Raw genomic sequence first — 11,379 nt, forward strand, 5'->3', positions numbered from 1 at the left:
CATTTCAAGATGTCCTGTTTTCTGCTCCAAGGAGAAGAGAAATTGAGTACGAATAAAGTATCAATCATCTTCTAAGACTAGGTAGTGTTCCTATCTGGGGCTGTTTCTTTTGAGATCTTCAAATTTATTTAGAATCTTCCTGGTTCTTCTTTACAAAGAAAGTTGTACTTGCTTTTCACTTTCTCCGCAATTGACCTTCAATGTCATGTAGCCAATTGGCTTGATCCCTAGTCACTTCTGCTGCTGTAACATAACACAATGTGCCAACAGACAGGGAACAAAATGAGTAAAACTTCATAAGCCTGACATAGGTTACCCTGAGCATGCACTGTTGTAAGTAGCTGGCTGATAGTCAAAGGCCACCACTTTACAAGGAGTGGTAGAGCATCTACCCTCACTGGTAGAGCATCAACCCGGTATGTGGATGTTCTGGGTTCAATTCCCGGTCAGGGCACACATGAGAAGTGACCATCTGCTTCTCCCCTCCTCCCCCTTCTCTCTCTCTCTCTCTTCCTCTTCTGAAGCCAGTGGCTCAACTGGTTGGAGCACATTGCTTGGGCTCTGAGGATGGCTCCATGCCCCCAGATGGGCAGAGCATTGGCCCCAGACAGGGCTTGCCAGGAGGATCCTTGTTGGAGCACATGCAAGAGTCTATCTCCCTTCCTCTCACTTGGAAAAAGAAGAAGAAGAAGAAGAAGAAGAAGAAGAAGAAGAAGAAGAAGAAGAAGAAGAAGAAGAAGAAGAAGAAGAAGAAGAAGAGGAGGAGGAGGAGGGGGAGGAGGAGGAGGAGGAGGAGGAGGAGGAAGGAGGAGGAGGAGGAAGAAGAAGAAGAAGAAGAGGAGGAGGAGGAGGAGGAGGAGGAAGGAGGAGGAGAAGAAGAAGGAGAAGAAATATATATATATAATCTCAAGGTGGTTCTGGTGGTAAAACTGAATTCAAAACAAAACATATGCTAAAAATGCTTGTATTAAGAGTAGGATTCTGAAATATCATATGTTCTCTTAATGCAATGTTATATATTCGAACCATTGATGTATTCATTGCCCTCTAGAAGAGTTAGATATCAGTTTTTCAGAGAGTAATTTGACGTAAGTTAAAAATGGCTTTTGTAGACACAAATTTACAGTTTATATATGACTCCATGCATAGGTGGGACATAAAAATGAGACTCAGAGACATGGAAAAGGGTGTGGGGGTTACAGGGTGGGGGGGAGGAGAGGGAGGGGGTTGGGGGAGGGGAGAGGCACAAAGAAAATCAGTTAGAAGGTGACGGAAGACAATTGATGGGAATGCAGCATAATCAAATGACAAAATAACCTAAAGATGTTTTCTCTGAACATATGTACCCTGATTTACCAATGTCACCCCATTAAAATTAATTTTTAAAAGTATGTATCTTTTAAAAAAAATTTATACAGTTTATTCATTTATTCATCATTTTCATCACCTTTCATTGGTGGGAGCTAAAGTTTGCCCTAAGGTATTCAATTATCTTTTAAAATAAACAACAGCAAATATCAGCATAGGAAAATCTACACCAACAATGTTTTTTTAAAAACCATAAATAACAACCATATTATATTATCCTGGTATTCAAGAACATTGAGCCTGACCAGGCAATGGCACAGTGGATCGAGTTTCGGCCTGGGATGCAGTACACAGATTAGAAACCGAGTTCACCAGCTTGATCGCGTGGTTGCTGGCTTGAGCATGGGATCATAGACATGACCTCATGGTCTCTGGCTTGAGCCCAAAAGTTGTTGGCTTGAAGCCCAAGGTCACTGGCTTGAGTCCAAGGTCACTGGCTTGAGCAAGGAGCTACTCGCTCTGCTGGAGACCCTACCCCCCACCCCCGGTCAAGGCACATATGTGAAAGCAATCAATGAACAACTAAGATGCCACAATGAAGAACTGATGCTTCTCATTCCTCTCCCTTCCTGTCTGTCCCTCTCTCTGTCTCTCTCTCTCTGTCTCTGTCAAAAAAAAATTGAGAAATAAACATCACTTTTAAAAGCTGCTTTCCCTTAAAACATAATAACAGAGAAGAAAAGCACTTAGGACCACCTTTTTTAGGACTGTGTGTGCTCAGGACAGAAAGACATTTATTCAAAGAAGTATATATGTATATTTTAAAGTAATAGCCACAATAGTAAGATTTGTAACCACTTCATGTGTGTCCTTTTTTTCCTTTTACTTCCCTGTCTCTTTTATCTACTTTTCTCTCATGCTCTCCCTTGACTTTGTTTTTTTCCCCTTTACTTTCATCTTCCCTTGTTAAATGTTTTTCCTCCCTTCCTTTCTCTTTTTTTTCTTGACTTCTTTCTCCATCACTTTATAAATATAACTTCACATGCAATATAATTATTTTATTAACTATTAAACATATTAAGTGGTTTAAAACATATAAAATAAAATATTTTAATACAACCTTCTCAGAACCCATGCTTGAAACAAAAGAATAAAGCTCATCAGAAAATTAAATTGTTTTTTTCTGCCTCTTTCTCATTTTACCTGTTTACAGACAAATGACTCCACCTTTCTAATTCAAATATCAGAAGGTAAGAATAAAAAGAAATGTGAAACTACTGTTTAATTAAAGTCAGTTATAATGAGAATTTCAAAGAAATCACACAAGCTTCAGTGATATTGTTTCTCTTACCTTTATATGACCAAAGATAACACATCTGACAAAATACTTGCCTGTACTTGTCATCCTTGGTTCATAAAAAATAGTGACATTATAGAATAAAAATACATGGAAACAGAAAATTATAACAATCACATAAAGTTCCTTAGGAAAAATGGTGCCTGCAGATCAAAGCAAAGCATTTTAGATACTAGCAAGGCATGGTGGTGACTTCAAAGGTTGTTCTCTAAACTGCTGTGAATCTGCTTTAGGTATAAAGCTTGCAGGAACTTGAGCATCCTGAAAATATTCCAGATTTACTACCCAGTTTGACAGAAAGAAATTAAAGACGGATAGTTTGAAACCTAAAGCCCAGAAATTCATTTCTAAGATATTCCTTTCTTGAGGAATCTTTCTCTCAGATAAAAGTATGACTGGACACTCAACATGTCCAGGAGCTGAGTTTAATAAACTATGAATGTTCAAATGGAGGAAGAATGACAGACGTAGATGGATCCTAATTTGTAAATGCATTAAATGCCAAAGAGCATGCCAGTCGCCAGTCGTACCTGACGTTCTTTCCCTCAGGCTCTGCCGCACAGATGTCTCACCACCTCTTAATCTCTTTCATTACTTCTGATCACATTGCATCAGGCTGCTTCATTGTCACCTTTCCTCTAGCTGCTCACTCTCTGGGACTCCTTCAATATGCTCCAAGGACCACACTTTTGTTATGAAACTGGGGTGTACAGTAAGTATTGCTCAGATCGACATTTCAGTACAAACACAAAATACTTTTGCATTGAAGTGGAACAAAGGTTCATCCACCTTTGTGCACATCAATTTCTCTCTTCCCCTCCTGTCTCAGTGATGTCATTTTTCCTTCTATTAACCTCCAGAGTCATTGCCCATGCTGTGCCCAGCATGTACCTACTAAGATTTACAAGTTTTTATTTCAATATGGTTCCCTGTCCTGCCAATAGTAATTTTGATTTTACTGTATATTGGGGCTTTTCACTCCTTTCCTCTCATATTATAATGTAACTCATCAAGCGTCTTACAATAATTCATTAATGAAGTAAATGTTTTCATTACATATTTTGTTTACTCAAAGTAGAATTTTCAAATTAAGAATAAATTACTTGCCCTGGCTGGTTAGCTCAGTTGGTTAGGAGTGTTGTCTCGAAACAACAAGGTTGTGGGTTTGATCCCCAGTCAGGGCACACATGGGAAGCAACCAGTGAACGCGTGACTGAGTGGAACAGCGAATGGATGCTTCCCTTTCCCCTCCCCTCTGTCTCCCTTTCCCTGTCTCTATTAATAAATTAAGCAAATAAGTAAGCCCTGGCTGGATAGCTCGGTTGGTTGGAATGTCATCCCGAAGTACAGAGGTTGCTGGTTTTGGTCAGGGCACATACAGAAGCAGCTTGATGTTCCTGTCTTTCTCTCTCTCTCAAGAAAAAAAAATTTTTTTTTTTTTGCTTTTGTTAGCTGGAACACACACAAGTAAAATAAATACATGCGGAAACTCAAAGGAAGGTGCCAGGCAAACCAGAATGGTTGGTTGAGGTAAAGCAGGAATAGTATTTGGTCTCCTGACTTCAAGCTTAGTGTGTTATTCTCTCCACTCCTACTTTTATCTCAATAAAACTATGATTCACATACAGCACTGTATAAGTTTAAGGTGTTCAGCATAATGACATGACTTGAATATAGTGTGAAATGATTACCACAAAATATTTAGTTAACATCCATCATCTTAAATGAATACAAAAAACTATTTTTTTTCCCTTGTGAGGATAACTCTTAGGATTTACATTCTTAACTTTCAAATATACCGTACGGCAGTGTTAACTATAGTCAGCATGCTGTACATTACATCCCAGTAATTATTTATCTTATGACAGGAAATTTGAATCTTTTGACCCCTTTTCATTCAATTTTCCCATCTCCCACCCCCACTGTTGATAAACACAAATCTGATCTCTTTTTTCGTAAGTTTTTTTTTTTTTGGGGGGGTTGGTTTATTTGTTTAAGATTTCACATGTAAGGGATATACACTATTTGTTTTTCTCTGTTTGACTTAATTAGCATGATGCCCTCGAGGGCCACCCATGTTGCTGCAAGTGGCAGGATTTCCTTCCTTTTTATGGCTGAATAATACTCCCTGGTGCAGATAATTTGCTTTTTCTTCTAACATCATTTATATTCTTGCGCAAACCACATATGGCATCAGCAGTTTGTGTATCTGTGAAAGGCAGAGGACCATTAGATTTGGTAAACTATTCTTTTGAAATTTAGCATTTTTTTTTTTTTTTTTTTGTATTTTTCTGAAGCTGGAAACGGGGAGAGACAGTCAGACAGACTCCCGCATGGGCCCGACCGCGGGATCCACCCGGCACGCCCACCAGGGGCAACGCTCTGCCCACCAGGGGGTGATGCTCTGCCCCTCCGGGGGGTTGCTCTGCAGCGACCAGAGCCACTCTAGCGCCTGGGGCAGAGGCCAAGGAGCCATCCCCAGCGACCGGGCCATCTTTGCTCCAATGGAGCCTTGGCTGCGGGAGGGGAAGAGAGAGACAGAGAGGAAGGAGGGGGTGGGGGTGGAGAAGCAAATGGGCGCTTCTCCTATGTGCCCTGGCCGGGAATCGAACCCAGGTCCCCCACACGCCAGGCCGACGCTCTACTGCTGAGCCAACCGGCCAGGGCGAAATTTAGCATTTTTACTGAGCCCATTGCTGCTATGCCCTAAATGGAGTGGAGAAGTGAGCATGCCAGGCCGTTCAGGACATTGAGGGGGCCTGAAGACAGGGGTGTTGTTTGTTGGAAATGGTTGCAGGGCTACCGTCACAATGGATATTTCATAACTGATATTTTGATTGATAACTGAAATTTCAGGTAACCTCTGCGTCACTCCCTGCCCATATAACTAGTTTTATCTTCCATAAATATTGAGGCTGTTGTATAAATCAGAAAAATTTATTATTCACCCTCTAATATTATTTGTCCATGTACTGTCCAACATAACTTTAAAAAGTCCTGTTTACACATCTTTATAAACAGAATTTAACTCTGGACTGGAGAAAGGAAGTCTAAATTACTTATTACAATTTGGAAATTTCCTTCTCTGTGATATGAAATTACTTGTTTGGAGCATGACAGTTTATAATACCTGGAAAGTAGAAATGATTTACCCATACAGTGTAAAGTAATGCAATATGCATAACTGAAGTCACAAGTTATAAATCATAAGTTTTTAATACTTAATAGAAAAAGAAGACATATTTTCATTTTTAAAAGTATTTTAATAATCAAAAAACTTTTTGTTGCACTTATTAAAAAAGAGGTTTGATTTTTCAAAAAGATGTATTGAACATTGCTAAACACTCAATAATAATCTTTATAACAAAGGAAACTTACCTTTTAAAACTATCTGATACAGGGAAAGCATTATAAATGTACAAATTTCTTTTTGTTCCAAACCTAAACTGTAGCTAATTTCTTTTCTTGGGGATACACGAGGAAGAACTAAAAGACCATGATAGTCTGATAAATTTGATGAACTCCCCAAGGTCAATGATCAGGGATACATTCTCTAGCAATCAATGACTAGAGGCCTAACATCTGCTAATCTGAGCTACTATTTATATAAGACAGTCATTATCTTACTGGGTCTGAAAAGCAGAATTTCCTTTTAACCTCTACTGTGTCTTAGCAATTGCTGCCTGTGGTATGATCACCTGATAGCGTACTTTTAGCCAGCTGTATGTCTTCATGGGGTTTGTCTGTCTTGAACATTTGAAAAAAAAAAAAAGGAAAGGCTAGTTATACATAGGTGATCTTGTTAGCTAAGATTTAAAGCAGACTTAGATAAAAGCTACTAGAAATACGATGTGCATTGTGGAAGAAAGGGATTGCAGATATAATAATGTGAAAAATCATTTAAAAATTATTTATGAAAACAGGTAAATGACTATGTTAGCTAGTGGTCACATTCTTGGAAGATTGAAGCTATGGAAGGTAATTACATGGTTTTACAAGCGGTCTATTACTCAGAGACAGGAGAGGGTTTTTGCCTAATAGGCTGCAGGAGCGGAGAGGTGGTAGATGATAGCCATGGAAACACCCCTGGGACACAGGGGTGCTCCGAGGGACGGTCAGGTGGCTAGTGCAGGAGCAGGCAAGTATTTTAACATGACCCGTCATGTCCATGGCTGTCAGTGTAGCTACTTCTAAATTGAGTTTTGCTTCTTGCCTATGTTTTTCACTTGGGAAATTCAAAGCAAGCCCAAAAAAAGAACTTATGGTATTGGCATGGTTTGGATACTATGTAGAATACATAAAAAGAGTCCTGAGGATTTAGACATTTAAATCAATTCATCTGCTTTATTCCTTGGGGTCTTTATTATTTTTTAAAGCCTGCTCTGGATTTTATTTCCTGAAGTGCTTGTTCCTCTGAAGTTTTATGTGAATGCTACCCACATAGCCATAAAGACATGGCTTCAAATTCATGTAATAAATACTTGTCCTTTGACAGATAATACTTTTGTAAATAGTATCTTTTCTCTTTTATATTAGATACCTGAGAATCTGGAAAGTTTCCCAAAAACATTTTCTTCTATGTCATAGCTCTCAGCAAGGATGATTATGCTTATTATACTTAAAAGAGGCAGAAATGGAAATTGTTGAAACAATTTGTCCAAATGATCTAACAAATTCACGATTGAGCTATAATTTAGCCTGACATGCTAGGGCCCTATCTTAATGATTTTTGCCGCTGTTTGTTCATACAAAAGAATATTGATTTTAAGGCGCTCACAACTGAGATGTAGTTCATAGTTCTAATAATTTTCTCAGTAATACTGTTTTATTTTCTCACCTGGAAGTAAAGGAAAAAAATGTGTAAATGTGTTTAAATTATGTATTTTGGTAGTACAGTCTCTAGGTTTTCATAAATTAAAAAAATACATAAGATGGAGGCTTAGTCAGGAGTCAAAACAAGAAATTTAAAGTATTAACATACAAGATCCTTTTTATACATTTTGTTTCTTGGGGGAATAGGAAAAGAAATCACTAAGTCTCAAGTAGATAGTGAGACTGACCTCAACAGTAGAACAAGTACCTGTGTTTCTATCAAGTAAGCCAAAACAGTGTTTTGTTTTCATTATTGGCTAGAATTTCAATATGAATTCTTAAATTCTGAAATTGCAAATGACCGTCTTCATCAACGAGTTCCTTTGCTTCAGCTTTACTCTAGTAACTACTTGTAAGCATAGATTATTCACATTGAGCAATGATAACATATTCATTTTCCTAATCAGTGGTAGTCAACCTGGTCCCTACTGCCCACTAGTGGGCGTTTCAGCTTTCATGGTGGTGGTAGCGGAGCAATCAAAGTATAAATAAAAAGATAGATTTAACTATAATAAGTTGTTTTATAAATATTTATTCTGCCAAACTTAGCAAAAATCCGACATAAAGTACTTGGTAAGTAATTATTATTATATGCTTTAACTTGCTGTAATTCTGCTTTATACACTTTTTAAAGTAAAGTTACTTCCCTACTTTATAAATCACCATTACTGTGGAACCAGTGGGCGGTTAGAAAATTTTACTACTACCAGAGATATAAAAGTGGGTGGTGGGTATAAAAAGGTTGACTACCCCTGCCTAAGATAAAGGGGGGATACAATAAATTATGTTAGATAAACTCTGGAATACTAAAGAATTAGCAAGATTGTAGTCAGAGTTTCATTTTTATAGAGCAGGTAAAAACAATTTTTAAAAATTATTAATGGAGTCTGACCAGATGGTGGTGCAGTGGATAGAGCGGTGACCTGGGACACTGAGGACCCAGGTTTGAAACCCTGAGGTCACCAGTTTAAGTGTGGAATTATAGCCATGGCCTCATGGTTTCTGGCTTCAACCTTGAAGCCCAAGGTCGCTGGCTTGAGTAAGGGGTCACTGGCTTGTCTGAAGTGCCCCTCCCTCCATCAAGGCACAAATGAGAAGGTGCTGCAACTATGAGATGATACTTTTCATCTCTTTCCTTCCTGTCTGTCTTTCCCTGTCTATCCCTCTCTCTCTCTTTCTCTCTCACTTGCATGCTAGTGCATGCATGCTAAAAAAAAATTACTAATTGAAATTAATACAACTCAACAAAACCTGAAAACAACTGTATAATTAAGCATATACAAAGAAATAATACCTTATTCAAAAATTCTAACAGAACATGTAAATTTATATTGGCCTTAACCTTAATGACAAACATACATTTAAATACACGGTTTATTATTGTTAAAAGCCCCAGAATCATGTTATTGACAATTATAAATAGTAGCAAGACAAACATTTTTGATAAACACAAACTATTATGCAAATACAATTTGCAGTTGTAGTTTTTTTTTATCAAAGTGTTTTCACATTTATTATATTATTCTCAATTTCAAAATAATGTCATATTTTATATCTCATATGTATTCACATAATTAAAAATATCTTTTTTAAAAAATCTCTTTCCACTGAAGAAAAACCAAGCAAATATTCACAGACCCTTCTCCAAATTTTTGGAAACCTAAGTTGATTTTCAAATGTTGTTTGTTATTAATTCCTGTTTTACAGTTTCTACTTTCCCTGGTTTTAGTCTGTGGAATACTGATACTTCAGAAAAATCTTATCCTCATGATCATAATTCTTTTATTTTTTTCTTTTCTCTTTCCATTGAATAGGGCCACTTAATATCTTCCTTGGTGAGTATGGCATATTCTTATTTGCATTATTATTACAGCAATCGTAATGTTCTGCAGCAAGATGTCCACATTGTACTATTCATATTATTTTCCATATTTCCTTAATTTGTACTTTTCATTCAGAACATGAAGCAGAGATAATAAAAATTTAATAAGAAATCAAGTTTAAAATCAATTGTGTCTACTCTATAATAAAAGCTGTGTCTATTTGTTCCAATTTTCAAGATACCAGAAATACTATATGCCATTCTTTATGTTTTTATTACAACTGCTCCTTGGTTGAAACAGTTACAAAAGTATAATGATATGTACTTAATAGCTATTATTATAAGCAAAAAAATATTCTTTTTTCTGACCAGATTTTATTACACAGAGAGGGGATGGGACTCAGTCCTTCCTGGCTGCTGTCTTTCTTACGGCTGCAAGGACATTGATCTTCTCCTTTCCTCTTGGCATGAACATGTGTCCCCATGGTTTTCTGGATGAATTTCAGAGCCTTCTTGTCCTCAGGGACCTTGAGCAGCTAGCTCCATGGTGTGCCGCTCATAGGAGGCAAAGCCATGCACCTCTCAGATCATGTTGGTATGAACTTGGTGAACTTGGTGAGGCACCTGTGGTAGCAGTTGTGTCTCATCTTATTCATGTTTTTGGTCACCTTGTGGCTTTTCTTGAGGCACATGGCCATGGGTAGTGCAGGGCCCTGATCCCTGTTCCTCAATGGCTGATGTTGCAGAAGGAAGCTAAAAATACTCTTAAGATGCTGTATGCCTAATTGGCATCAAAATGTCCATATGAAACCAGAGACCTACAAGATGATAACTTGTTTTATTTTTGTGCTTCTTCATTTAGTCTTTCCTTTGCTAAAGTTGCTAAAGCAAACATCTTATTTATTTCTATGAAGTTTTTACAGAGACAGTGATATCAGCTACTTCTCCAAAATTACTGGTTTTATACAATCTTAGAATATGTGTTGAGTCCATTGGCTTATGATTGTACAAGTTATATCAAATTATAATCTATTAAGTATTATAATACCTATCATTCAATATTTGTGCATTTTCTATTCTCTATGTTCAGTTGTCTAGTCATACTCAGAAATCAGATTACCTACTACTTTATTTCTGAAGTCATTTTGCATGAGAATTATCCAGTTGTGAATTTCCATAGAAATTATCTGTTTCAAGGGACTGACTTGTATCTTCTAGAGCCTTTTGCTTCCATCACTGACCTTGGTATCCTGTACATGTCTCATGATGACTGTCATGGTCCATACTGAAGAATTGTGTGATTGACCATGAATGTCACCTTCACTTGTTTTATATTTTTTAAATTGGACTCTATGAATGAATTACTAAGCATTTGTGGATTACTAAATCTACTGTGACATGGCTATGTTATTGATACTTTCACACCATTTTTTCTTAGCAAGTTGTGGGAATGAGTTATCGGGGTACATTTAAAAGATAGGAATAGTTAGTTGCAAGGGTAATCGTCCCAGTATTATAAACTATTTAATGTCTTTATATGCTACAGTCACAGACAATATTTGAACTTAATCCGGTGCTATTTCCCTCTTGTTCAAATGAGAAAATGGCTCTCGTGGGAATTGTTTTGACTGTTTCCACCTGCCACCAGCTATTAGCAGATTAGAGCAAACATTGGGAGGTGGCGTGTCATCTAAGTGAACAATAGCACATTTGTTTGCCTTTCTAACTTCAAGGATATTTGAAGGTTGATTTTCAAAGAGAGTGTTTTGTGAACGTAAAAATAGACAGACACTTGACCGGAAGAAGGCTCTTCCAACCCCATAACTACAAATAAGAAAGAAAGCCTAACACAACAAACCCGTTCACTTTGTGTCTTCTGTTTTAGTGTGCTGAGGGTCTCCCCTACCCACAGACATTTCTTATTCAGAGAAGACCTGTCTTAGAGACGCCCAGGATTACACTGGAACTATGAACAGTGGTCAGCAATCTTAACCTACAGCTGACACAAGAGAAAAATCCA

The 11,379-nt window shown here is 37.5% G+C and overlaps 1 pseudogene; it reads right to left on the reverse strand.

Annotated features, from left to right (window-relative positions):
* Positions 1–9,759: 9,759 nt before the first annotated feature.
* LOC136376971 (large ribosomal subunit protein eL36-like) lies at positions 9,760–10,057 on the reverse strand (annotated as a pseudogene).
* Between the last annotated feature and the right edge of the window lie 1,322 nt (positions 10,058–11,379).

This window comes from Saccopteryx leptura, chromosome 6 (assembly GCF_036850995.1).
Source record: "Saccopteryx leptura isolate mSacLep1 chromosome 6, mSacLep1_pri_phased_curated, whole genome shotgun sequence".
Taxonomy (NCBI): Eukaryota; Metazoa; Chordata; class Mammalia; order Chiroptera; family Emballonuridae; genus Saccopteryx; species Saccopteryx leptura.